General features: G+C 40.3%; 1 protein-coding gene across 1 annotated transcript in view; it reads right to left on the reverse strand.

Annotated features, from left to right (window-relative positions):
• Positions 1-20,645, reverse strand: part of agbl1 (AGBL carboxypeptidase 1) — a 150,655-nt gene extending 130,010 nt beyond the window's left edge. The window contains exon 1 of the mRNA XM_076269917.1: positions 20,595-20,645. The gene's annotated coding sequence lies outside the window, so the exon portion shown is untranslated. The remainder of the gene's footprint in view (positions 1-20,594) is intronic.
• Between the last annotated feature and the right edge of the window lie 6,712 nt (positions 20,646-27,357).

Here is a 27,357-nt window from a genome sequence, read left to right on the forward strand (position 1 = left end):
GCAACAAGTGCAATTTGTTATTCGCTGTCATTCTCTCTACTGTCAACAAAAATGTGTTAGCCTACGTTCCAAGTAGCAGTGCGTAATTCTGCTTCATAAAGTTGAACAAATACATTTGGTCATATAAATAGCCAGTTTATGGTCTACACAGTGTAGTTGGTAAGTTATGTAGGCCAACTTGGAGTGAATATACAGGGGGAATTCTTTGTCTAGCTGAGTAGCCTGGCAGGTGCGCACGTAGGCATAGCCTACGGCCGAACACTGCAAGCGCTAATAATAACGTCGTTAACTTAAATAGGCCTAGGTTAACATCACTCCTTTCGCATTCAAGCAAGCAAAACGATGATTTGAATACATCTGTTTCTCTGGAAGGGCAAGGGGTAACAACAGGACAACACAGAGACAGGCCAGAATGCAGGACTAATGTTATGAGCTAATATGGGATATACGGAAAAATATATTAAAATATATTAAAACGGCAAGACAGCGGGGAAACGTTAAAATGATAAACCCGGAAAAAGTTGGCATGTTAGGTATTTTTCGGTCCCTGTGATTATTTGTGAAATTGTGCAAACGGCCTTTTCAAGTCATTTGAAAGCTCCCAAATTGACGCTCGTCTGAGAAATTGAGTTTTGGATAATGTTCAGCTTCGGCAGCTTTACAATTACTGAGGAAGCCTAGAGACGAGTCCATAGCAACAAGTTCATGTGTTGAATTTGTTATTACCCAGTGTGCTTTGTTGAATGGTCTCAATGCTTTATTGTTTTATTTCATGTGAATAATTACTAGAAGAGTAACTTTTCAAGTAGGCTAATTCAGTTGCAGGAAGTGTGCATTTAGTTTCCATTGTGTTTCCACAACAATGTTAGTGAGTAAATCTACTGAAATGGCCACCATCTTGGTGAAGTGTGATGTGTAAGATCAGAAAGCAGGGGTTGGTCGGTAGCATATATATTGACGTGTTCTCATAGCGCGTAAGAACGTCGGTGGTAGACATCGATAATTGGCCGGGGAGGGTCATGTCATTTTTGAAAATGCTGCTGGAGGGTCGTAGAAAATTATATAACAGGCAGGGGAGGGTCATGCAACTTTTGATCGAAGCACTTAAAATCCCTCCGGTGATCCCGTTTATAAATAACGAACGGTCCCTAAGACACTAGAACTTCATTAATTGCAATTAATTTAGCAGATGTGGCCCAAATCAATGATAACATTCACTACATTTCTGTTTCCTTCTATGATGAAGTCATTGGAAATTCAATCAAGCAAAAAGGCACATAACTGAGATTCAGTGTTTCACAAATTCAGTGTTTCATCTTAACTGTTCTTTTCTCTGCTCTCTTCAGCTTACTATTATTAAATAAAAGCCTGCAGTTTTTGTGGTATCTGGCTTTATTCTGTCTGAGCGTTTGTTCTATTCCACCTCTTCCGTCAAGTCTTGCACAATCAAGTTTGATAGGCAATGCATTAAGAGAGTGGAACAAGGGGATATTTTTTGCTAATGTTGTATAGCCATCTTTATCTGTCTTTGCAGGATTCGTATCGGGAGACTTTAATTGTTCTTTTGTGTCCTGCTGACACAGACAGCACTTTGACCAGTCAGTGTGTGTTATACGTTCGTTGTCCATTGTTAATCTAAAAAATCAGATTGAGGTATGATCTTTTGATCACCTTTTGAATTCATGCATGGAACAGTTATTTAAATTTCAATTCGTTTTGGGCTGATTGGCAAAATGTGATTCAGAATTTAGTGTAGGTATTTTAACAGAAAGACGCACGTGTATAAAAATGCTATTTGTTTTTCAACAATGTAAGCCTGTTTTAACAAAGCTGTGCAAACACATACAGCAGGTGGAGAAGAAGAAAATGCCTTTGATGAGTGGTGTGGCAGTATATCAATATCAATTGCTGATTATTCTGACCATGTCACAAGTAAGATGTAATATTTCTTTACCCACCCTCACCTTGAGCATGGAAAAGGCCAATGTTGCTACAGTTAGTCAAACCAAACTTTTTTTGACGTTGCGGTCAGTCAGGCCTTCAGAGTGGTTACACAGAACACTTATATGCTAGTATGCCTCATATATAATATTCCTGTCTGTTCTTACTGCCCTACTTTGTAGCCTACTCTCCTACTACAAATTACACTGTATACCGTTTTACATTTGAGTATATGTACTGTATATCACTCTCGATATCCTTACAATATTTAGACCAAAACTATCTGAATTAAACCAGCCACTGAGGTTATTCGGAATTAATTTTAGCCACTTACAGCGACATTGGACCACTACTGATTGATTCCCTCTGGTCGCCTTGTTCTCTAACTCTGGGGTAATTGTGGGGAAGTCATTATTTGTCTATGGAGGGTCGGCGAATAAAGCGACCAAAGTAAATTCGCCAGGAGCGAACCAATCTGGGCGACCAGAGCGATTAAGCAATTAAAAGTCAGCTAATCAGCAAAAAACAATTGGAATGCTCTTATCTTCAAATGTCCCAGGCTGACAAGCCAGAGCCGTTATGTGATTAGCTAAATCAAACATGTCAATGTGACGTCCAGAGCGAAAAAAGCGAATTCATGAGAAAGCTTCTTCAACGATCTTGGCTACTTGGTAGCTGAGGTTGTTTCTGGTGTACACGCATCTTTTGTTTAACAGCCATGAATTGCTGTTATTAGCATATTAGTGTCATTGTATTATTAGCATGTCATAACCATTTTATTTGTTTGGGGGGGTGGGGGGGTGGCATCACGCAACGCCCTCCATTGACATTGAGAACTGGTATTATTAGCATGTTATCACCATGCTATTTGTGTGTCATAAGTGGCTTATTTGTCATTGTGGAACATTTTTAATATCTGTATCACTTCATCATCTATGGAAACATATAAGGAGAGTGAACAATTATTTACACCACATTTGCAATTTGCACATTTGAAATTTGCAAATTTCTTGGGTCTTTTTGGACACCATCTTGGAAAATGGCCAGCATTTCAAGTAGCAAATCAAGTGGATTTGATTGTATTGGTCTTGATCACATCCATGCCAAATTTCATGCGTCCATCATAATTTGCTTTGACAATTCTGTGCAATAAATCAATTTCTAGGGTCTTTTTTGGCAGCCATCTTGGAAAATGGCCACCATTTCAAGTGGCCAATCAGGTAGATTTCATTGTATTGGTCTTAAGCACATACATGTAGAATTTCATGCTTGTATCATAATTTGCTAGGTCAATTCTATGCAATAAATCAATTTCTGGAGTCTTTTTTGGCGGCCATCTTGGAAAATGGCTACCATTTCAAGTGGCCAATCAGGTACATTTGATTGTATTGGTCATAATCACATACCTACCAAGTTTCATGCTTGTATCATAATTTGCACGATTCTTGCCAAATTGGCCTTGTAGCCGCTCTACTATATAGCCTGACAAGCCAGACTAGGCAATAACATATTTGCTGCCGCTAGGGTGCGTCTAGATTTCTAGGCTATTAAAAGCTTTGAATTTAATCAATAAGATGTAGCCTTATAGCCTATGATCTCTGTGTAGACAATAGCCTAATGAAAACTGAAAAGACCTATCTGTCTGTTCCCTGGCTAAAGTAGGCCTACAGTACATGCACTCCTATTGAATTTCCAGAACCAAGGAGAGAAATGAGAAAAATGTGTTACAGCTCTGTCTGCTATTTACACCCATTCTTCTTGATACATAATGAATAAATATGAAAATGTATAAAATGTTTATCAGTACATTAGACTACTTTGCAAATTGCTAAACCATATAATAGCCTGTCCCACCATCATCATTGAAATAGCATAATGCTAGAATTTAAATGCAAAAAATAAAATAAAATTTGTCCAGCTCAGGTTCAGATAATTAAAGCTTTATAGGCTAGGGAATGTTTTATTTTGATATAATTTGCATGTAGCCTATGTATTCTCTATTGGGTTGTAATCAAAAAATTTTTAAATAAAGTTAACACGTTTTCGGAAAATTTTGTTCCATGTGCTCTTTTTTAAAATTTGAGCCCCTGCCCCTTCAAAGGTCTCTGCACGCCCCTGCCCCTCACACATTCGACTCCATCTCACAATACAAAATGGCTCTTAAAACCCATCTTTTCAAGATACCTTATGGACTTTAATATACCTTTTAGTACTACTATGTTTTTATTTTTTTATCTAGTTTTTAATTTGTGTGCTGATTACTATTGTTTTTCACTGTGATTACTCTGTAAAGCGACCTTGGGTGCTTTGAAAGGCGCTATGTAACAAATAAAATGTATTATTATTATTGTTATTATTATATTTATGTAATAATAAACTATTATTATTTATTCATGAGTAAAACATTGATTTTATTCACATTCATATATATATATATATATATATATATATATATATATATATATATATATATGGTTACAATTATGGTATTTAGCAGACCAGACACTTTTGTCCAAAGCGACACACATATAACAACAATACAAAGTTAAATTTAACAGTACACAATTTAAAAAGTTGGTAAGACTACATTTAGGAATAGCAATAATAAATAATTAAATCAATAGCCTAATGAAAATAAATAAATACTATAATGTACAATATATATATAGCTGGTTTGCCACTGTAACTAACAGAACAGCCCTGTTTCAGTCTATGCAAGTGCAAGGATGGGTAGCAGTAATAACCAGGCACAAAAACATTTCCTCTGGTCCACTCCACTCCACAATACAGCACTTTAGCAACTGCTTTTAGACTATTCTGGATTAGAACCACAGAATGATAACTACTCTACTGTTGGCAATTCTAATTGATAGGATCATTTTGTAGCTATTTAGACCTCCAGCAATTCTAGCCTGAAGTGATGTTGTACAGCCCCAATAGTGATCCAACTCTGGCTATAACTTTTAGCTGTCTATTGGCATAAACCGTTGTGATAATGATGAATGATGAAGTTCAAGTAGCGACACTGATGAGAGAAACAAATAGTCAATTAGCGGCTGGCTGTTGGCTGAACCTACCGTATCTTTCTTTCCCAGAGGTAAATGTAAGATATCCGAGAGAGAAGGGCATCCGGGCGTCCAGTGACGTTCTGGAGACTGACGCTTTGTAAGACACCTTAGAGCTGGGTATCAGGGGGAGGACATGACCTGGGACTGGCTGACAAAACCTCTGTGTCTGCCCAACATGCTCACATAAACACACACACACACACACAAATAAGCTCTACTTATTTACCAGTCAGAATGCAATGTAGAGATGACAGGGTACATATGACACTGAGTGACATACACCATATACACACAAACACAAACACACACACACACGCGCGTGCGTGTGCCCACACATGCACAGTCACCCATCCACCCACACACAGACACACAGACACACACACACACAGATAAACTCCTCATTAGTCACTATGCAGGATACAGAACACTGAGTTACAAACACCACACGCACACACACACACACACACACACACACACACACACACACACACACACACACACACACAATTTGACCTTGCCCTTAACAGAAAACTGTTTGAAGAATAATCTAATGCACTGGTTCACATTTCACCACTCAGGCCATTTCCAGAAGTGGACGTCACCAAGCATGTAACATCCCCATCTCAGTGCTGTGTTGACTGACAAACTAACTGCCTGTCGGACTGCTGCCGCTGTGTTCTGTGTTGAGAAACTTAGAGCCAGGATCAGCCAGCACACACGGTCCATTCACCATTCCATCTAGTGCTTATCCATCACTCTTTCAGCAAGGAGCAAGCAAGGAGAATACATGACATAAATGGGCAAAATGCTTTCCTATGCGCATGTTTTTTTGTTTGTTTTTTCTCAGTCCTTGTGTGAAGGTCATTCTCAGTGTGCAGGATCATGCCACTGTGCTTGTTTATTACCGTTTTGGAATTGTAACACTATCGTGTAGCCTACCAGCAAGCAGCAGTGCCTTTTCAATCAGCCTTTAGTTGCCCACAGGGCAACCATTAGGCCTGCTCGGGTCGAGACACATCTCTCCTGTGATTGAGAGATGTGTCACGTCTTGGGAAAACAGCACATAGCTCCGCTGCAGGGGGTCTAGTCTGCTCAGGCCACCGAGGTCATGTCGCTCCAGAGCACTAGAACCATTTTGCCACAAGAGGGCAGTACACATGTAATAAACAACACAGGACTGACAAGCCTAATCACAGGAAATAGACGCTTACCATGATATGGTACAAGGAAACAACTGATGTAATGTGCAGATGCACAGTGCTACAATACAGTAGTTTCCCATGTATTAGTCACATTGTATAAACTGCAGCACAGTGGTTTATGTAAATAAAAAAAAAGAAAACCATATACTGACCACATCCTTGTATTAACCACAGTGCCCAATAGTCCAATGCATCAGAATTAGATTGTGCTTTAATTATAAAAAAGAATGAAGAAAAGACATGCATTCCCATCTATAGTCCGCCCCCATGTATTAACCTCATAGCTGAAGAAATTTATCTGAATCAATGTATTAACCTCGGTTAATAGTCTGGAAATTACGAGTAGGTCAAATTGACAAACTAGGCATGTTCCTTATTCTGTAATTTCTGAGATCTCTGTACTGGTTCCCTGGCCCCTGGCCTAATTGTGAAGTATTTGCCAGACAGTGTCATTAGGCCGACAGATGTCTCTGTCTGGTGGGAGAAAGCTACGGCATTTCCCTAGAGAGCAGAGTGCAGCTGAAATAGAGTTCTGACCTTTTCAACAGGTTAGGCCTAAGCACTGGGCTTAACACAAGGCAGCCCATATATAGCAGATTCCCTAATGCTATATCCTTCCTTCACCTCTTCTTGTTCCCTGAAAATAAAAACAACAACAATATGTTTACAATCCGGTTATACTCTTTACTTCGGTTAAAAATGTCCTGTAAATTGGGCTGAATTCCAATTTGACTGAATCTGAAAAAAAAAAATAGCCTGGAGTATTCGATCTCAATCTGATTACTTTCCCTTTCTCCAACTCCATTTCTCTCCTTCTGTCATGTTCGTACCCTGGGGCTGTTTCACATGAGACATGTAGAGAGGATGGGGAACGCACCCCACACATATGGCTCTCTTCATGCCACCGCACTAGTGTGCAGAGTGTCATGAGGTGAACAACCCCTAGTACAACAAATAGTCTAAATCTATTGATAATATTGACAACGCCCATATAATTCTATGATTCGACTTCCCATGCCACCCCCCCCCCCCCCCACCGTCGACTTCCCATGCCACCCACGCAGCCCCCCCCCCCCCCCACCTCCAGCAGACTAAGAAATTAACTGTTGTCTTTGTTGTTGTTTTTTTGATGATATTTTCATCATCTGATTGCTTCAGATGCAGACTTGGACAGATACATAATTATGATATATTTACAGTTATACTGTATGGTCTCACTATGCACATCCGTTAGGTACATGGTACATGGTTTGGATTCAAAGGGGTGTGCAAATCTCTACATAGTGCACTGAGTAACAGTGTAACTTTTACTGAAACTGTTATGCAGAGTTGGCAGACATTTGGCTGCTGCTTATTGCTAAACAGCTGCAAACTTGTTCTCTCCCTCTTCCCCTCAATGTTCTTAAAGCAGCATGATAATTGGCTGGAACTGTTAATGGGTCAGTGCGCAATGTACTCAAGGAGAGACACATAGTACACACTGTCTATTTTGCTTGGGTGGTTTGAATAGGATATGTTTACCAGTGGTGGCTAAACTTGGAATCACTATCATATCAACCATATTAAAAATATAATAATGATAATAATAATAATAATAATATTAATAATAATAATAGCATTAAATAGCATAAAAACATTACAGAAATATACACAAATTCTTAAATTATTGCGCAGCTGTAGCTCCTGACAGGAGCCATCTAGATCTGCATGTTTAAACGCAATAGTACTCCACATCGTTTTACAGTGGGGGAGGGTATTGCTTCACGGTTGTGCTGCTGCTGGGGTTAAGATGGACGTGGTGACCGGTGGAGATGGAGGCGTGGGTAGCGAGAGTAACGTGAGGAAGCAGCGGGGTGCACAGGGTCTCTGCAAAGATCAGCAAGGGCCAGATACTTGGCTGTGAACACGAGCAGGTGCATTAGGGTAGGGTCAGGAAGGAGCCAGCCAGGTCAGAGGAAAGGTCAGTAGTGTGTGTGTGTGTGAGTGTGTGTGCATCTAGGTGCGTATATGAAATTATGTGGTAGTGGGTGTGTGTGTGTGTATGTGTATGTGTGTGAGTGCATGTGTGTGTGTGTGTGTGCATGTGTTTGAAGGACAGTGTATGTGCATGTGTGTGTGTGTGTGTGTGTGTGTGAGTGCATGTGTTTGAGTGACAGTGTATGTGCATGTGTGTGTGTGTGTGTGTGTGTGAGTGTGTGTGTGTTGGGGAGGTGGAGGGGGGGGGGTTGTAAGAGAGAGGCAGTCGTAGATAGACTTGCCCACTCTAAGCAGTCTTGTAACAGAGTATGTCAATAACCAACAGGAAATGTAAATCATTTTCATGGTATGCATCAATGATATGCAATAATCCACAAGAGACGGCACATACAACAGAATGCAAAGTGATGGTATTCTATGACATATGACGTGTCATCAAACAGCTTTTCTTACAACGCTTGCAACAAATATCATGATTTTGCAATAGCTTTGACAGTGGAAGACATTCCTCCTATGCATGCCTAACTTGCACCATGATTCCACATCGAACACACGCCAACCAGACACAAAGCAAACACACACTGCTGTCAATGCTTACCAAGTCTAAGCAAGACCCAATGGGGTGCAAAGTCTTAAGTCTAACTAAAGCTAATTTAATAACTAGGAAAATAACTGCAAAATATAACACCATTGGTAAAACATTAAGCACAAACATTGATGGGTCAGCTCAATGCAAATCTCTACAATACTATGTTGTTTAAAACCTTTGATGGGTTTCATGCCTCTGACCTCACTAGTCAGACTGCTTTTTATTAAGTTGCAACCCACAAGCTTCACTTGGGCTTTTAGAAGTTACTCAAAAAATGTAATTTGTTTGGTTTGTAGGCTAAAGTGAGCTTTAAGATCATTACTCTCCGATCAGTGTTGATTTTGCAATAATAACTGTTTTTCTATAGCTATACTCATACTAAATACAAACATATTCCTCTTGAAAAGGCTAATGCTGCCTGCCACTAGCCAATACAAGTTGGTGAAGGTGCCAAACATATGAGGACATTCAGATCTGACATTCATGTGGCTTCTGCCATATGACTCTTTAGATGCACTTTCATACAAAGTTCACAGAGAAGGTCCTCAAGGTATTAAGCTGGATAGAATAGTAGAACAAATCCAGCTATGACAAATATCTTCCAGAATGAATCAGCCTCTAGATAAACATAATATATAGTTAAAAAACTAGACCCTTCTTAGGGGATAAGTGACTAACTGCACCCCTTACAATATTAAGATGAATGCTTATATCCCTGCCCTTTAGATATTTTTGCTTCGGCCAAATTTGAAAAACCAAATCTTTATGACAAAGGCCATTAAACTAGTAGCATTGCCTCTTTATTGCAAAGTTTTTAAAAAGATCCTAAATGTTTGGACTAGCAGGTTTATCAAAATATGTTTTCCATAAGCCTGTCAAGGCCACTGAGTTTCCATTTGAGGAACCCCAAAGGTTTTAAGACTTAAGAAAGCAGTCAGATTTGTGGTAAATTTGCTGTACAGTTCAACTGCTGACTTGTGACTTTGCATCTAGATTTGATCGATGATTTGTTCTGTATGCTTGTGTTGAAGTTGTTGTACAAGAAACCATGACAAAGAGACACTACACTGGCATAAAGGTATTTGTTGCTGCAGTCCATGTGTTGAACAAACCTAAGAGTTAACATTACAAGTTACATTTAGTCTGACTGCAGTCAGAGTAATCACAAAGACATCATTCTGATGCACACCACAAGCCCAATTCTGATCTGGCCTTACTTGGTTTCAATGATTACATTGAGAGGGAAAATACTACACTGGGTAAGCCCGATCTGCCGGCGATTTCTTTTCGCCCTGCAGCTCAGGCTGGAAACCTGTACATATTTTTCTCCTGCTTCCATTACAATTTTGTGGTTACCAATCACAAACTGGCTTATCCACCTCGCACACCCGGATCATTGGTCTGATTGGTTGAAGGACTATCAAATTGCGTACAGAGTCATTTGAACTGCCCGTTGATCAAGCCTCTTGTGCAGTAGAAAATACGTACAGACTCCCAAGACTAATTTTGCTTTGTCTGGTGATAGCCAAATTAGGAAAATACAGGATAAAACCCACAGTTTTGGCAGTCACACAAGCTATGTCTTCACAGATACCATCATCATCTTGACATTCCAAGCTGCAGTGCTGTGCTGTCTTCAATTGCTCATCATTAATTTGTCTTTGCCTACATTCAGGTAAGCAAGGTTGAATTATCATTGCATACTGCATCACCCAGGAGCATCTGAGCACAGGTATACCATGAATAGTCAAAGGTCATTGGATGATTGAGGACACAAACATGTCACATCACTCTTCTTCTCAGTTTACCACCAGCATCAAATTCAAATCACTTCTGAAAGGCCCTGCCTGGGATGGACTGTCTCGTCTAGGTTAGGGTGCACTTAAGCTCTCTCAGAACAATAGTTCAGGGCTCAGTTCACTCACAATTACACAAAAGACCTGATGAGCTTTCACCTCAAACCCTGAAAAAGAAAAAGTGATGCTTTCCCTTTGTGACTTTCTCCTTCTCCTTCATCTTGCTTCTTTGACTTCTTTTTCAGCTCAGCTTTCTGGAGGTGGATTTACCATACTATAAAGGAATGGAAAAATCCAGGTTTAAACAAGCCAACTTTTTGAGATATTACCTTATTTGCCGTGGTTTGATAAGAGGATACAAACTCCCAAAAAGAGGAGTTATAGGCTAAAAAATTAGTTATAGGCTAACTAGTCTAACCCACCTCCAGTGAATTATGCTAAGCTAAGTTAACAATGTCAGACTGGGTTATTTCACGCACAAAGAGAAGGGTATATATCCTCTTACCTAACTCTGGGGTAAACGCCAAATAATCTTATTTCCCAAAAAGTTGCTGTGCTTCTAAATTAGATGCTACAAAGCTGACCCTGCACTCGATACACTGAGGCAAGTTTCTGCAGCTGCTCAGCCCAGATATATCCCTCAGAACAGTATAATGGATGACACCTACACTTCACAGTGCCTTATGTCTTATGTGTTCTTTTCAAAACAGTAAAAGAGATTGGAAACTGTAGATGCTCTTCTGATAACAAATTGCAAAGTTTGATCCTTGACCTGGACCTTAACCTTTTACACCCCCACATTCCCTTGATATCACCAAGGCTTGTTGTTCCCCTAATGCCTTATTGGCCCCTAAACTAGACCACCATGGGTGAATGAGTGTGTTTGTGTGTGTTGGGTGTGTGTGTGTGTGTGTGTGTTGCCTTCATGTGTGTGTATGCTTGTTCTGTGTGTATATCTGTCTGTGTGTGTCTGTGTGTGCAGTGCGTCTTTTGCGTCCACGTGTGTGCACACACTTTCCGTCATGTTTCATTTTGACCCCAGCTGTTGACATGGCCTTGGTTCTGAACCCTGACAGATGACACCACTGGAGCCTCTCTAGCCACATATAACTATATCACAGCCAACGCAGACACACATTCACATTCAGAAATGTACATGCACGTATGGTTGTACTGTATAAACAAATTCCTTGTAACTGTTATTATATTTGTTATAAAACCTTGCGATTTTGACTTGAATGCCACAGTTTGTATTAGGACGGTAAAGGTTTCTCCCATACCTATGTCTGCATGCATGCCCATCTTATTGTAATATGCGGCATCTGTATAATAACTGCAAAATGACCACATGTTATAACAACTGTGATCACTACTATGACTTTAAGTAACAGTGATGATTGTGTAGGGCTTTTTTAAACTTCTGTGACTATCTCAGATAAATGATTGTCCTTAAAATAAATTGTGCAATCTGAACTAACTTGATCACATCACTGGACCAATATATTACAATCTCTGATGTATGATCAGATTTCATGAAATCCCATCATGTCCAATTTGTCCACACGATAATACAGTAGGCTATGATAACATATTATTCTAAATAGATTATTTCTACCAAATTACTATTCATATTCAGTGGCTCTCTCATCTCATGTGGAATGGAGCCTGACAATGAGATTAGCCTGATATGGCTATAAGGCTGGTGCTGGCAGGCAGAGTCAGAGGTGGACTGTACATTTAGAGTTTTTTTCAGTCGCTAACAAGCGTTTGTCCAACCAGTGGTCACATTTTCAAAACTCTAAACACAATAGCACAGCATCAGTCTTTTGTGGCCATACCATTCACACATTTCATGTCGTTTTCACACGATATGCAGTCAGTGAACACATTGTTTACATTTTCTTAACAGACAAGCTGTACCTCCCAACAAAATTATGGATTGTTTTTGTAGTATGTTAAAACACAACATCCCACAATAGCAAAAACAATATTCCAAACCTTAGATACAGTATAAAAACCTCTGCTTCTGCAATGATATCAGATCAAAAACAATATATTTCAGCTGATAATAAACAAAAATTGAATAATTGACACACAACTGATTTATGTTGGGTAAATTGGGCCAACCACAGCTGATTCCAGTCTAGCTTAGACTCAGTGGCAGGGGTTCTTTTTTCTATTACATTGACACTTATACAGTAAAAGGAGGACTTTGAAGAGTGATGTTTTTGGAAACAGAAACAGAAAAAGACAGACACTGTAATGTCTGGACGAGGAAGAGTAAGAGCAAGGGGCCCAGGGAGAAGAGCAGGCCCAGTGAGAGATGCAGTGAGAGATGCAAGAGCAGTGAGAGGAGCAGGGCCAGGGAAAAGAGCAGGCCCAAAGAGAGGGCAAGGTAGAGGTGTAAGAATGCGTGGTGGTGGCATTCCAAAGTCTGCAAGAACAGTTGTCAGTGATGAAATTTGTGCCACTATCATTGACCATGTAATCAATGCGATGTTAATGAAAACATATGGCCTAACCCTGAAGACCGCAGAGATTAGATTTTTTTTTTTTTTAGCCCCCCCCCTCCCCCCTTTTTGTTTTAATCTGGGCTTTTTGCTATTGTTTTTTTGTAAAACTTTTTCTGTAATCATACTGTAAACAGTATTTCTACTGTACCTCCTGTAGTAAACAGTAAAGGGAAAAAACTGATTAGCTTTTTACTGGAATGCATTTGAATGTGAACATTACATGTGGACATACAGTTCCCAACCAAGAAATTTAGTGTAAAAACAATGCAAATACATGTACCTGTAAAACTGAAACATAACAGTCTATGCAGTTTTTGTAATGTCAACAATAACCAGTATTTTGAAACCTGATGTACTTTGATTGACTGCATGTACCTTGTGAAGTGAAAACAAGTGTTATTCTTTGACAGAATAATTTAATTTTGAGTCAGATTTCCAGTGTTTTGGTAAAGTTAGAGTGTGCAGAGAAATATGTGTTCTATTTTGAAATGAAGAGTTAGTATATATTTAACAAAATGTGTTTTTGAGAAGAAAATTATCCATTTGGCCAATTGTGTTTTGTAGGTGTGAGTCTGTGTTTAGAAAAAGTATCTGAAGTATCTGGGTAAGCGCTTGTTAGCGATTGAAAAAAACTGAAATGTGCGCTGAGTGACGTGATCGATACATGTGTTTTCCGAGTGCCCTGTGCTCCGTTCCACTGGTTACAATGGGGACAAGATTACATTAATGTCAACAGTTCTTCTTGCAGAGTCACAGTTTGTGTGCCTCTGTAAGAAGACGAAACTTTCAACGCATTGATAATATTTGTCCATTAGGTTAGTACATTGGTCAGCTAAAAAGTAGCTTACATAGTAGCCTACTAACAGCATCCACATGCAATATCTTTACAACAACAATGCATAACAACGACCTGTTCATTTGGACAACTTTATACAGCCTTATAAAGGCTGAAGTTACCTTTATTTTTTTCTAGCATACCGTTCACGAATGGCTTTAAACAGCTGTAATGGTAGCGTTTTGACAAGCACACCAATTTTGCCTACCTTGTTCTTGCGGCTTGCCCACCTGAAATAACTCCTCTAGCTTTGCTGTCACCATCCTTTCTGTTTCCGTTGTTTAAAAAAAAACGTGTTATATCCATGATGAGTCTTGAGTTAGTGAATTAGCTTATAGCATTGTGTGCTGATAACCAGCAACTATAGATAGTAAAAGAAAACAACAAGTAGCCTAGCCTACAACTTTTGTAGCATGTGGGAATATTCTCTCTCCTGCTCAAACAAAAGGTGTCCACGTGTATTTCTGCATTAAGTTGATTTTGATAACGTGTTTACAAACTTTACTTTACAGAAAATTGTAAATAGCCTACTGTTATGCAGTTAATGGGATACTGTGTAGAGTTGGGAAGTTATGGTAGGCCAATTTGGTCTGAATACACATACACACACACACACACACACAGGGCGCTGTGTGTGTGTTATCGTGACAGTATTATTATAATATTATTATTATTCTGCAAAAGTTTAGTCTATTACTATTATTAGTAGTATTTTTATGTAGGCTATATGACCACTTATTATTGTTTTATGATAATGTTTATTATTATTGTTGTAAGCATCTGCCAAAAACCAAAACCATAATATCAAAGGATAATAGCCAATATTAAAATTGTATTATTCTCTCACTTTATGAATGCTATTCATGACAAACACACACACAAAAAGACCTGTCCTGTGTACAGTATGCAACAATCTGGCAATTTTTGAGGAAACTAGTTTTAGGATCATCTTCAAATTGCCTCTGATGCATGGTCATGTGAAGGACATAAACAGTCATATCACTATGACCGCCCGCCCCTTGTACAAGAAAAGTGAACAAGAACAAAGTGCGACATCAGCAACTATAGCCAAAAGACATCATCAGTGGCAAAATTATTAAATGCTTTTATCAGTACTGTTTTTGTTTGCAAGGTTTGTGCATGCCTGGCTAGATTTCAACCAAAATCCCCTACTGTTCCTTTAATATCTGATAAGGTATCACATTTGCATCTTTACGAGTCTTTACGGGCATTTTACCAAAGGTAACATTTCACAAAAATAGTTAAGTAAAGTTAAAAATAAAAGTTAGTGTTGTCCTCATCTAGAATTACAACTGCCCTCCATGGCTCAACTCAGCAAATTCTATAAATAGGGGATCAACTAGCAAATGGATCAACTTTCTAAATTGATTTTAAAATGGTCTATAAAAGCAAGTTATACAAAAGTTATTTGAATGTAATTTATTTAGTTTGTTTATAGGCATGTTCCATTGCTAAGCAGCGCACAAATTTCATCTCATGTGAAAAGCAGTCACTAAAATAGTTCCAAATTTTTCAGCAAATGTAGCCTTAATTTCTTAGCATGTTATTCAATATGGAAACTGAGGCTGCTTTCATGGAAATCAAAAGTAATAATTGTCAATGCGTTTCATGTTATCAGTTTAAAATTCAAGTAGAAACAAAAGCAAAATAAACAAACAGCAATAAACAACCACATTTTAGTTTTACTTAACCCTCTACCACTCTCACGTTTTGGTGTGTTTGTCAGCTGGGGCGAATCCCAGACATGCCCAAAGGCAGCCGGATGCCAGAGATGCCGCAATGACCATACAAGAAGCTATGCTCGCTGTGGCTAACTCAACATGCTAACTCCTCCCCACTGTGAATTCAGTGAAAACACCGACACATAGTAAAATAACACTGCATCCCACCGGGGCTTCTCATCATGTAAGAGTTATGGACTGCAACTTTACACCCACCCCCCTCTCACCACCCACACTCTCACCCCCCTCACACCAACCAACCCACAGCCACCCATTCACATATGCACAAACACATCTCCGTCGTTAATGCTTTTTTTCACACTGGGTTTGAGCTGGCCTATGATCTTTCTACCTGACATGGCGTCTTGGTGTTGGCATCAGGCAACCATGAGAAAGATGCATAGCAGCACAAGCTTCCTGCTGCGGTAGCTATCACCCACACCCATACTGACGCCTGCTATCTTTCATGTCATCTCCTCTGAAATCAACAGCAGGATAATAGAGCAATGCAAAGCGACAGTCTCACATCGAATTACTTAGTGGCATTATAAAACTAATAACTGTGTACACTTAAAAAATAGAGACTTGGCCACATTAAACTAATGAATGGGTGGAATATCCACTGTGCTCTCTTTATTAGGTCCAATTACGACAATATGTGAAACTTCAGATGATGACAGGTCAGCTAGCCAGTACATTTCTGTAATCACTCCAGCACTTCAGTTTGGACTGTAAAATCAAATACCCATCATAAAGTAAAGATATGGCATCATGCTACACTGTCTCATCATCATTTAATTGAAAAGGCTGTCTCCCGTGTCAGTGCTCTGATAAATAGACATGCTAGGCTAAATAGACTAAAAGTGGCAGTTATGTGGCCCTTGGCCCCACACCAGATGTCACTGTTTTAATTTCAATTTCAAGGTTTTTTTCCTTGACAACTGACATTGATGTGCCTTTATTTCAACAGTGGCACTTTCTGATACATTCCAAATCTACCTGTAACTTTTGAATAGGCACTAACAAATCACTAACAGGACAATGAATGGGGAACTACGAGAGGAATCTGTACTGCTAAACATGGTGGATTTGCTTTGTAAGAGCCAATCACACTGTTGGAAACGATGTTGTTCCAGTTAGTCTATGACTCCCTTTTATAGTAACTATAGGCTAGTTTTAGGCTAACTGGATTGAGCCACTTCCGGGGAATTATGCTAAGATATGCTAATGATGTCAGACTGAGTTATTGCACACACAGAGAAGAGAAGGGTGTATCCTCTTATATAACCCTGTGTAGACGGCAAATTTCCCAAGAAGTCGATGTGTTGCTAGACCTAGGAAGGAATAGGCTTCCCTGCTCTGAAATGTTGCTTAGGATGTTATTACAGTTGCAGTCTATTCCTGTGCTGCTTCATGTTCATGTGTGCATTTGTGTTGTCAATGATGAAGCAAGCATGTGTTTGGATTCATTGATAAACTAGATATGTGTTAAGTTTTGCTGACAGTTATATGTAGCCCATATGCAGTTTGTTGTCTGAATGTACTGTACAATTGAGATCAATTAAGTTATAAGTACTGGACTGAAGACTTAAAAAGGCATTCATGATATATTAAAAGTATGTGTAAAAGGTTCTAGGTATGTATGTGTGGGTGAGAGGTATCAGACTTGCTTGGGGAGTGTGTTAGCCTATGGGGACAGATGAGCTGATGGATTGGCATGACCCTGAACTTCCATGAAATCTGACATCTCTTCTCCACAGGGACCTGTCAGAGCTATCGGGGGCCAGTAGAGCTCTAGCACTCTGCTAATCTGAAAATAAACAACAATAAACAACAACAACAGAGCAGCTGTTCCAGATATGCTGGAGTGAACATCATCAACCAAACTAAGCATCAGCTGATGGCTTCACAGCCAGCACAACCCAGCAGGGAACCAAATGGCAAAAGCAAGGACTGCCTTTCATCAGAGGCATGCTTCATCACTGGGCACATCCAATAGCCCCATGCTTTATCTGCTATTAATAAGAAATGGCTTGACCTCGGAGTTTAGTTACCTAAAACAGCGGTATGCTATGCTCACAAATGTGCGATGCCTTTCACTTGTGCACTTAAGCCCACTAAAGCCCTTCAAATGCATGAGATGGAGAGTTGAATATTTAAATGCCACAGTGGGTCCAAAATAACCCTGCAGTCAGAACGCATGAGAGAGGCTCCCGTTGATCAGATCAAGTACAGAGGAGATGGATATGGACATGTCCCACGAAAGGTCAGGGTCAGAGGTACTCAGATAGTGACATTGGCAACGCAATTTTACAAAGGTCTGTGCCTCGTCTCCCCCTAATAGTGCTTTGTGTCCATGTGTATGTGTCACAGACTGCCTGTCTTGAACTGGTCAAAGCCTGCACCTGTGGATTTGATATGACTGAGGGGTCAGTCGTGGCCTACTGGTTAGTGCTTCAGGCTCGTAACTGAAGGGTTGCCGGTTTGAACCCGACCAGTAGGCACGGCTGAAGTGCCCTTGAGCAAGGCACCTAACCCCTCACTGCTCCCCGAGTGCCACTGTTGTTGCATGCAGCTCACTGCGCTGGGATTAGTGTGTGCTTCACCTCACTGTATGCTGAGTGTGTTTCACTAATTCACGGATTGGGATAAATGCAGAGACCAAATTTCCCTCACAAGTATACTTATACTATAAGTTGTCCTGCCTCTTTCTCTGGTCTTCAGTCAGCCTCACTGTGTTTTATTCTCACTTGTCCATGTTTTCCTGTCCCTATTTTGGGGATGTGACAGTGAATGCTCTAGTCTACAGCAACAATGCAGGCCATCATTGTAGGCTGCGAAGACAGATTTCCCGTGGGACAATAAAGGCTATATCAAATCAACTAGGCTACAGTTCTATATCTGTCTCATACTGTTATATTGTTTTGTTATTAGGTAAGGTCCCTAAGGCCGATTTGGAGCTTGGATCTTTCCTTGAAATGTATGCTGAAAAATCAAGTATGTCCTTCTCAGCTTCAGTGAGGTAAATCAACAGTATTACGAAACAATGTGCTATTTGAAAATGTATAAGTGTTATGATTACAGTAATGTCCCGTGTATAAGCCAGATTCTGTATAAACTGCATGGCAGTGTTTTATGCAAATTGCAAAAACAACACAGCCATATATTAACCGCACAAGTCAAGTGTATTAACTGCAGTACCCAATGAATCAGAATAAGATTGTGCTTTAATCAGAAAGAAGAATGAAAGAAGAAAATATATTCCCATGTATAGCACGCCCCCTTGTATTAACCTCATAGCTGATGACATTTTTTCATCGTATAATTTTTAGTTAGGAAATGATAGTTAGGTAATCTGAATGATAGTAAAATCATTATCATTAACATGGCCGATGTCTTTGTCACTTATGGCCTCGAGGCGTGATGCAGGAAAATGCTCTTACTCCAGAAGGATATGTTCTGGCCCTACCCCCACCCCAAAGACAGGTGGACAGGGGCAAGGTGACTCCCCACATTTCCACTGTAATCCACAAAGACAGACGTGTTAAATTATAACCCACACCTGTGCTTTACAGTCTGCCAGGAAAGCTCTCTCTCTCTCTCACACACACACACACACACACACACACACACACACACACACGCACGCTGGGGCAAAGCCTCTCTCTCTCACTCCTTCCAGAATATACACACATAGAGATACAGTACATACAGACATGCACACACATACACTATGGCCTCTCTCCCTCTTATTCCTTAGTTATGCCCTCTTTCACGGACTGTGTTCAGTGATTTTATAACTATGTTCTACAACTGTGTCTGGTCCATAAATGCCTAAACATTGAATTTCCCCTGGGGATCAATAAAGTATCTATCTATCTATCTATCTATCTATCTATCTATCTAAACAGTACTTCCACACAACTTGTTACTTTCACTCTCTATCTCCCTCTCTTTTTCTCTCTCCCTCTCTATTTTATCTCTCAGGATTGCTTCCTACCTCTTGCCCTCAGTGACACATTTCATTGGTGATTCTTGTCACACTTTCTCCTGTCTCTGTGCATCACAGGGTCCTGGACTATATTTGGCGGGGCACACACATGCCCACGATCACATCACTGACAGTTTAACAGCTCCTAAACGTAATAAAGCTTTGGATGGAAGATGTGCCAACGCAATGAATGGCGATGGGCTTTTTTGAGGGAGAAAGAAAAAGAAATGTGAGATTAAAAGGTCAAAGGAACCAAAACCAACAGCATTTTGAAGATCAAAGACAGAGGACATGAAAGTTACAGACCTTCTTGTCTCCATGGAATGAAAGACAATCTGTCGTGTAAGTGAAAACTGTATTGGACCCAACCGATCTCTTAATAGTAACACAACATGATAGGCTTGTTACGCAATATATCGGAATAACTCTCAACTGTAGAAGTGATGCCAAAAGCAGCTGGAGACTACAGTTTCCATCTCCTAGTCCAAATTTCAAAGAGCTGTCACTCCTCCCATTTCTGGAATAACTAAGAATGTAAAGTGCCTTAATCTCCCAGCTAACCCACACTCACTCCTATCTCTACGGCCCCAGCAGCATGAGGAAGCATACGACTAAGTTGTTAATTGCTTTTCACTTGCTTAGCATGACAGTGGTAAAATTAAAAAAAAATCACCAAGCAAACCTTTCCTATAATCCATGCAAAGATATGGGGTAAATATGTAGTCAGTTCAATAGGAAATAACACTGTAAAGACACCAGAGGAGACAGTGCATGTCTAGAAGGTGTGAGGCACCTTAACAGCCACAAAATGCACTCAGCCAGTGCCGTGCATGTGCGGGATGAGACCTCTGCATTCTCTCGTTACCGCGCAGGGCTTCTGCCAAGAGGAGAGATTTCAGGCGTGCATTCAATTCATAGCAGAGCTGCGCATGAGACTTACCTCTGCAACCGTAGCGATTCCCCAGGTCCTTCAGGGTGCCATTCCAGGTGAAGTTACTGCATCGCCTGTAATTGAACATCTTCTGTCTGTGTGTCACTTTGTAGCACAGCTAAAGAAGGAACTTTGTTTTTTTTTCTCTCTCTCTCTCTCTCTCTCTCTCTCTTCAGAAAAAAAGACAGAGAGGTGGATTTGCGTGGTGCCTCTTCCCCTGCGATTCCACTCGTAGAGGAGTGATGATAAGCCAGTTTTGGGCTCTGAATGAGGGAGGAGGGGTGGCACCTGGTGGGTTTTTGATGAGGCCCCATGTGTGTAAAGTGTCCCCCCACTGGAGGCCAGCCCACAGCTCACAGAGACATAGAGAAGCAAGGAGAGTGGAGTTAATCACTCCTGTACTGCCTTGTCATCGGGGCCTTGTCGTGGAAAAACGGCTCCTCAGAAGGGGCTAATGGTGTGTGCATGTGTGTGTGAGAGAGAGGGATGTGATGTGTGCGTGCATATGTGTGTGTGTGTGTGTCTGTGCAAAGTTCTAAGAAGCAATTCAAAACTACTCACAGTTTATGGGGTCCACTCTAGAATATACCAGTTATAAGAATAGCATGACTTCTGGAGAATCTATCAAATTTACACTACACTACAATACAATACATACATGTATTTACAAGTAATATAATTCATGCTGTGAACTGGTTAAGCTATTTAATCACTGGTAAATGGTGATTATATTTTAATGATGAAGAATGAACATCAACAATGAAGAATGAATATCATACATGCTTCGTGTCGTGGAGTTCTTTGCTTCCACCATTAATTCCACATATCGGGTCACCTCCATGATCCCTTGCATAATTAGGTATAGAACTAAAGTAAGTGCTGGGTTGAATTGTTTTGAGCATCTTCCATTCTTATTAAACTCTAGTGATGTTCACCTCACCAGACTGTGTATTAAGTTCATAGAAAGGCTGCACTTTAACCAAACACATACAGAAACCTGAGTGCTATGCAGTGGTTTGAAACCATTCCCTTCCAGAACCTCAGAGAGACTATTTCCAATGCAACCTCACACTGTGGGGAGAAAATATTAGACATTGACATTTACATTTCATTTAGAAGATACTTTTATCCAAAGTGACTTACAAAAGTGAGGAATAACATGCAGATGAGACCTTAAGTAACAATTAACACTACAATGATAAAGGATGAGAGTAAATTGGTTTTAAGTACTGGTCAAAGTTTTGAAGGAGAAAGTGGTAGAAACAGTAGATAGAGGGAAAAAAGGGAAGTCTATGGTAAGTGCAAGTTAGATGTGTTGGGTTGTTAGGTGTGTTTGGAGAGGAGACACTCTCGGATGCTGAAGATAGAAAAGCTCATGAAGACCCAACTTTCCTGAGATTTTAGGAAATATATATTTCATCAACCAGGAAAAGAAATGGTGTTTACAAACGGAAGTTCGGGAGGAGTGTGACGGAATTTGCCACGCCTCCTTATTCAATCAGTCAGGCTACTTATTCGCAGTCTACCTGCCGAAGTTGCAGCATCGGTGTTACTCCACTCGCAACCCACCACCTCCCCTTACGCCTGCCGTCTTCCATAGTAAAAAAATAAGGGGGTGTACGGCGGAATCCTGCCCGACTCCTGCCTGCGCAGTCGACTACGGCACGATTCCGCAAAGCCCTGCAGGACCATGGTCAGAGACCTCACCAAACATTAGGGTTGGGTATTGTTTGGGTTTTATCCGATACCGGTGCTAAAACGATACTTTTAAAACGGTGCTGGTGCCGAAACGGTGCCTGAACCGGTACTTTGTTTTTAAAATATTTTAAATAAAAATTGTCTAAAGCATGAATTGCTTTTTTTATTGATGAGACAAATTTGAACATGAAATTGAACTGTTATATTCAATTTACTATCAATATCTCATTGCCCCTATGAATAATACATTTAAATGTTAAAACAGCTTGCCATGCATGCACACACAATGGTAAGCTCTGCTTTCAAGTTTACCCAGTGTAGGTGGTTTGCCATAAGGTATGTTAAAACCGCTTGCCATAAAACTGGCAGGTCATGGACAAGGCATTTGCAAGCAAGCTAATCTAACAGGGACTCTACTTTCCAGTTAATTCAGTGTGTTGCCAAATGCTTCAAGAAATTGTATGTCTTAACCCATAACACGCAGTAGTTTTGAACATGTTAGGCTACATGTCGGTGTTGAAGTGTTAAGATTCCCAGCAGAAGGCATTTTAACAGCAACTATGGCTATGCGCTAACACCAGTCAGCTGAGTTTAATTAGCGATAACTACGGAGATGGTTTCGTAGCCTCTTTGACAGCTCAGTGACATCAGGTATGTAACCTACATATTTGTTTTTGCCAGCTAACTTTTAACATTATCTTCATATTCATTGTGATGCTATATGGACCTCATGCACATGAAAGATTAATATCATGCCATTATGTTGTTTAACACACCGTGAAATAAAGTTTTCACCTTACAACTTTGTTGATAACATTTCAAATAAATGTCAGTTAGCGCATTAGCAAGGATATTGTGTAATGTATAGGCTAGGCTAGCCTACTGTTGATGTTGTTTCATAGCCTTTTGCTTGTGTGTAGTTAGGCCCACTGCTAGATTTTGACAGGAGCTCGCGATATCGCTTTAAAGTAAGCTACTTGGGCTCACGCAAGCTGTCAAACACTGTCCACTCATGTGGTGCACCCCTCTGCTTTATACATCCAGTGTTTATCATCTAACTGTATCTGGATGTGTTGCTATCAGAGCAAGACGTTAGAGATGGCGCATGACATGCAGTGATGCCTCGTATAAAAAAAAAAAAAAAAAACGCTATTTAAGCACCGAAATGAGGCACCGAAATCCACATTGTTATTCGATGCAGTTACTACCATTTGTGTCGGCACCGGTGCCATATTAGAACCGTGTTTCGGTGCCCAACCCTACCAAACATGCTCTTCTATTATGCTTTTATGTATTATGCTTTTATGTCTTTATGCAAATACAGGAATGTGAACTAGTGAAACCATGTTATGGTCATGCTCAACAGTCATGACATGATATAAAATTTGTTAAATTCCCAGTCTTCACAGTGGAATGGTTTATCAATGGGCCATATCAGTAAGTCATTAGGGGTTATTTCAGCTACCAGGAGGCTGTGAGGAGACAAAGACATAACTCATTGTCTCGGGGCGCTCGTTACTGCCAGACGTGGCTGCCAAAGCCTACCATTGATGTTTTACTGGCCATAGCGCTGCGAATGCCATGGCCTACATGAGTGAGAAGACACAGACGGTTCCTGCCCTGCAGCCGGCCCAGTCCGAGAGCTGAGGAAGAGCGAGGACTGCGGCATGTGTGTGTGTGTGTGCGTGAAGAGAGGTGCGTGTCGGAGAGAGACGTCCAGTGCTCCAGATTTACGGCCGCATGGCTGTCTCTCAAACCTTTAATTAACACTTTACATCCCACGCATGGCTCTGGCCTGCCGGGGGCAACGACTGCCATGGAAAAGAATCCCTCTGGCCACCGCGCGAGCTTTCCACCATCCATGTGTTTCTGTTCCTGAGATGTGGGACGTGGGCCAACTAGGTGACATGTACCTGGCCAGAGGAATAATATTGCTTTATTTTCTTCACTGAAATAAATACGCTCTTTGAGAGATCATAACTGGGGCAGTCGTAGCCTACTGGTTGGGGCTTCGGGCTTGTAACCGGTTCGATCCCCAACCAGTAGGAACGGCTGAAGTGGCCTTGAGCAAGGCACCTAACCCCTCACTGCTCCCCGAGCGCCGCTGTAGGAAGGCAGCTCACTGCTCCTGGTTAGTGTGTGCTTCACCTCACTGTGTGTTCACTGTGTGCTCTGTGTGTTCACTGATTCATGGATGGGATAAATGCAGAGACCAAATTACTTGTATACGCAAGTACTGTATACTTGGCTGAGAAACCTGATTAACATTTACATCATCCCTGTGCTTCTAATGTATCCCTTTTAAATAAGAGACAGAAGAAAAGATCAAGTCAAGTCAAGGAAAAAGGGGTATTTCACTCTCAAAAGAAATAAATTAGCTCTGTGAAAGATTATTGAATTCTGACCTGTTTCTCCAAAACCCCTTTAAGGATAAATAAAAGGCAAACGAATAGATCAAGAAGAAAGAAAAGTGCTTTAGATCTAAGACTGAACTTAAATTGGACTTGAGCTGAGGCAAGAATAAGGCTGTTTCCTATGAGCTGAAATCTCAAAATCTTATGCGAGTGTTAACTTGAGCTCAATTATATCTAGAAAGACAAAGAATGATCTTATTTTGAAGTCTTCTATCCTCTGGGTGAGAGCCATTCCTGAACCCAAGTGGAAATTATTCTGGACAAATCCTCAGGAGATAAAGCAGCCTGAAACTATTTAGACATAAGCATAACCACAGGGGAAGGGACAAAGCAAATATTTTTGAGCACAGGAGATATTTCTATTTATTCATTCATTTTCATTCATTCATTCATTCATTTAGCTGATGCTTCTATCCAAAGCGCCTTACTGATACCAATTGCAGGGGTCAGTCTCCCTGGGGCAACTCAGGGTTAAGTGTCTTGCTCAAGGGTGGCAAGTGGGAATTTAACCCCTCACTTTTTGTGGCTATTGCATGCTAGCCGCTCTCCAATACACCACCTGTTACCATACCACTCACCATTACACTGTGGACAGGAATACCTTTGCTGACACACAAAATAATTCCATTTGAAGTACAGAAAGAGAGACAGCACAAGAATACAGTGAGATGGAATGGATATTGTTGCACGCAGTGGCCGAGTGATGTTTCACGATGTTTCAAATTATCACTGCCTCCTCAGCTGGTAGCATCACTATGCTGATGATCACCATGGTACTCTTTGGCCAGTCGAATGACCAGGCCTCCTCAGCTAGAAGCATCACTATGCCGATCACCATGGTACCATTTGGCCAGTCGAATGACCAGGCCTCCTCAGCTCATTAGCATCACTATACTGATGAGTGACAACATTGTCATGTGTACCACATTTGGGAGCTGTTGTCGTTCCATGCCACCCTGAACAGGAAAGGAGAGGACAGCGATCGTCTTGAGCAAACTTGCCACCCTGGCAAACGATAAACCTGGAATGATGTCAATGCAGATCCCCATCTCAAGTTGCTTCCCACACATAGCAAGGATTAGACATCTTTCATTGCTTTTCTTTGGATGTTTTGCCAGTTGGCAGTCGGCACTAGAACACTGGGACATGCATAAACATTAATCATAAGGTGGTAACACTTTACATCGGGATTCAGTTAATGAATGTAATATCCAACACCATAGCTAATATTAGTAAACTATTAGATACAGCCTTTAATATGGCTAACAATTTGTTAAATGTTAATAGCTTATTTAATGAACAAAACAAGGGGTTATGTTACAGTGCAATTTATTAACTCATATTAACTTTAGTATTACATATTATGGCTTGTACTGTATCTGGACTTATACTTATGGTTTTGTGATATTCAGAACTTCATGTAGATTTCGATATGTTAGGGTAAGCTGAGGGAACCACAATGTAAAGAGTAAGTTTTAAAGTCCGCACATCCAAATATCTGACCTGGGAGCAGGACAAACAAACGACCAGACAAAAAAGAGAAAAAGTCCACTTGAAGCGGACTTTTTCTCTTTTTTGTCGGAACCACAATGTAACCCATTAGAAATTGGAATTATCCTTGTTTTGGGGAAAAAAGCAACAGGAGGATTCTTTGATAAAAGCAACATCTGAACTACAAAACCATAAAAATTAAAACAAATAATTTCTAACCTTGTCAGTGGCTGCATTGCCAATTCATATTATTAAATCTCCTATTCAAACGTTTTTCATGTATGGTTTCATGGAAGGAAGGGAGCCCAAACCTTAAAATGGTAGTGCAAGTTTTGCTGTATAGCCTATGCTATCTATGTGGATAAACTTACTTCTGTAATACTATCCGGTGTAAACACAGTGGCACTGTCTAATTCTCTGTCTAAGAGTAAGAGTGAAAACACTGTCTAATAGGTGACATCAAAATCCAGTGCATATCTTCAATTCACTTGTACAAGTCATTAGACTCATATACATTTTCAAGTTCAAGTGCATACCAATGTACCTATGCACATGTCATTAAAACTGATTAAAACTGACATTTTCCTGAACTAACATAAAAGTTGCTGAGCCTTTCACTTTCTCATACAAGTGAGTTACACACTCAGGTGCAAAACATTCTTAGCTGTGGCCTGTTGGCACCTCTTTTTAAATCCAGGGGACCAGTGGAAACTGTCAGCATGTCTAACTCTAGCTAACTAATGTGGCCTGTCAGAACCTCTGCTCAACTCTTATTAGTTAACCCGTAGTAGATGTCCAACACTCAAATAAACGCTAACTAGTATAGTAAACTCTTGGAAACTCGAACGCAAATTGTTTGGATCTCCAACTCTTGCAAGTTGACAAGATATTTATATCCATTGGCAACTCTAACAGTAATTGTTTGAATCTCTAACATCTTGAAAGCTGACAAGACTTTTATATCTTAGTAACACTAACACTAATTGCTTGAACTCATGCGAGCTGACAAGACCTTTATATACATTGAGCTTAAACAACTAGCTACCAAACTAACAGGGTACACTAAGATTTTCTGTGCCCAACTTAACTCAATGTGTTAAATCACCCTTGTGCCTTCATCTATTACCTATTCCAACTCCTATTTTAGTTAGGGGGGGGGGGGGCTAGGG

This window comes from Alosa pseudoharengus, unplaced genomic scaffold (genome assembly GCF_046254945.1).
Source record: "Alosa pseudoharengus isolate Yale_2024_CS ecotype anadromous, Long Island Sound unplaced genomic scaffold, YU_APseudo_1.1 YU_APseudo_1.1_scf_10, whole genome shotgun sequence".
In the NCBI taxonomy this organism is placed as follows: Eukaryota; Metazoa; Chordata; class Actinopteri; order Clupeiformes; family Clupeidae; genus Alosa; species Alosa pseudoharengus.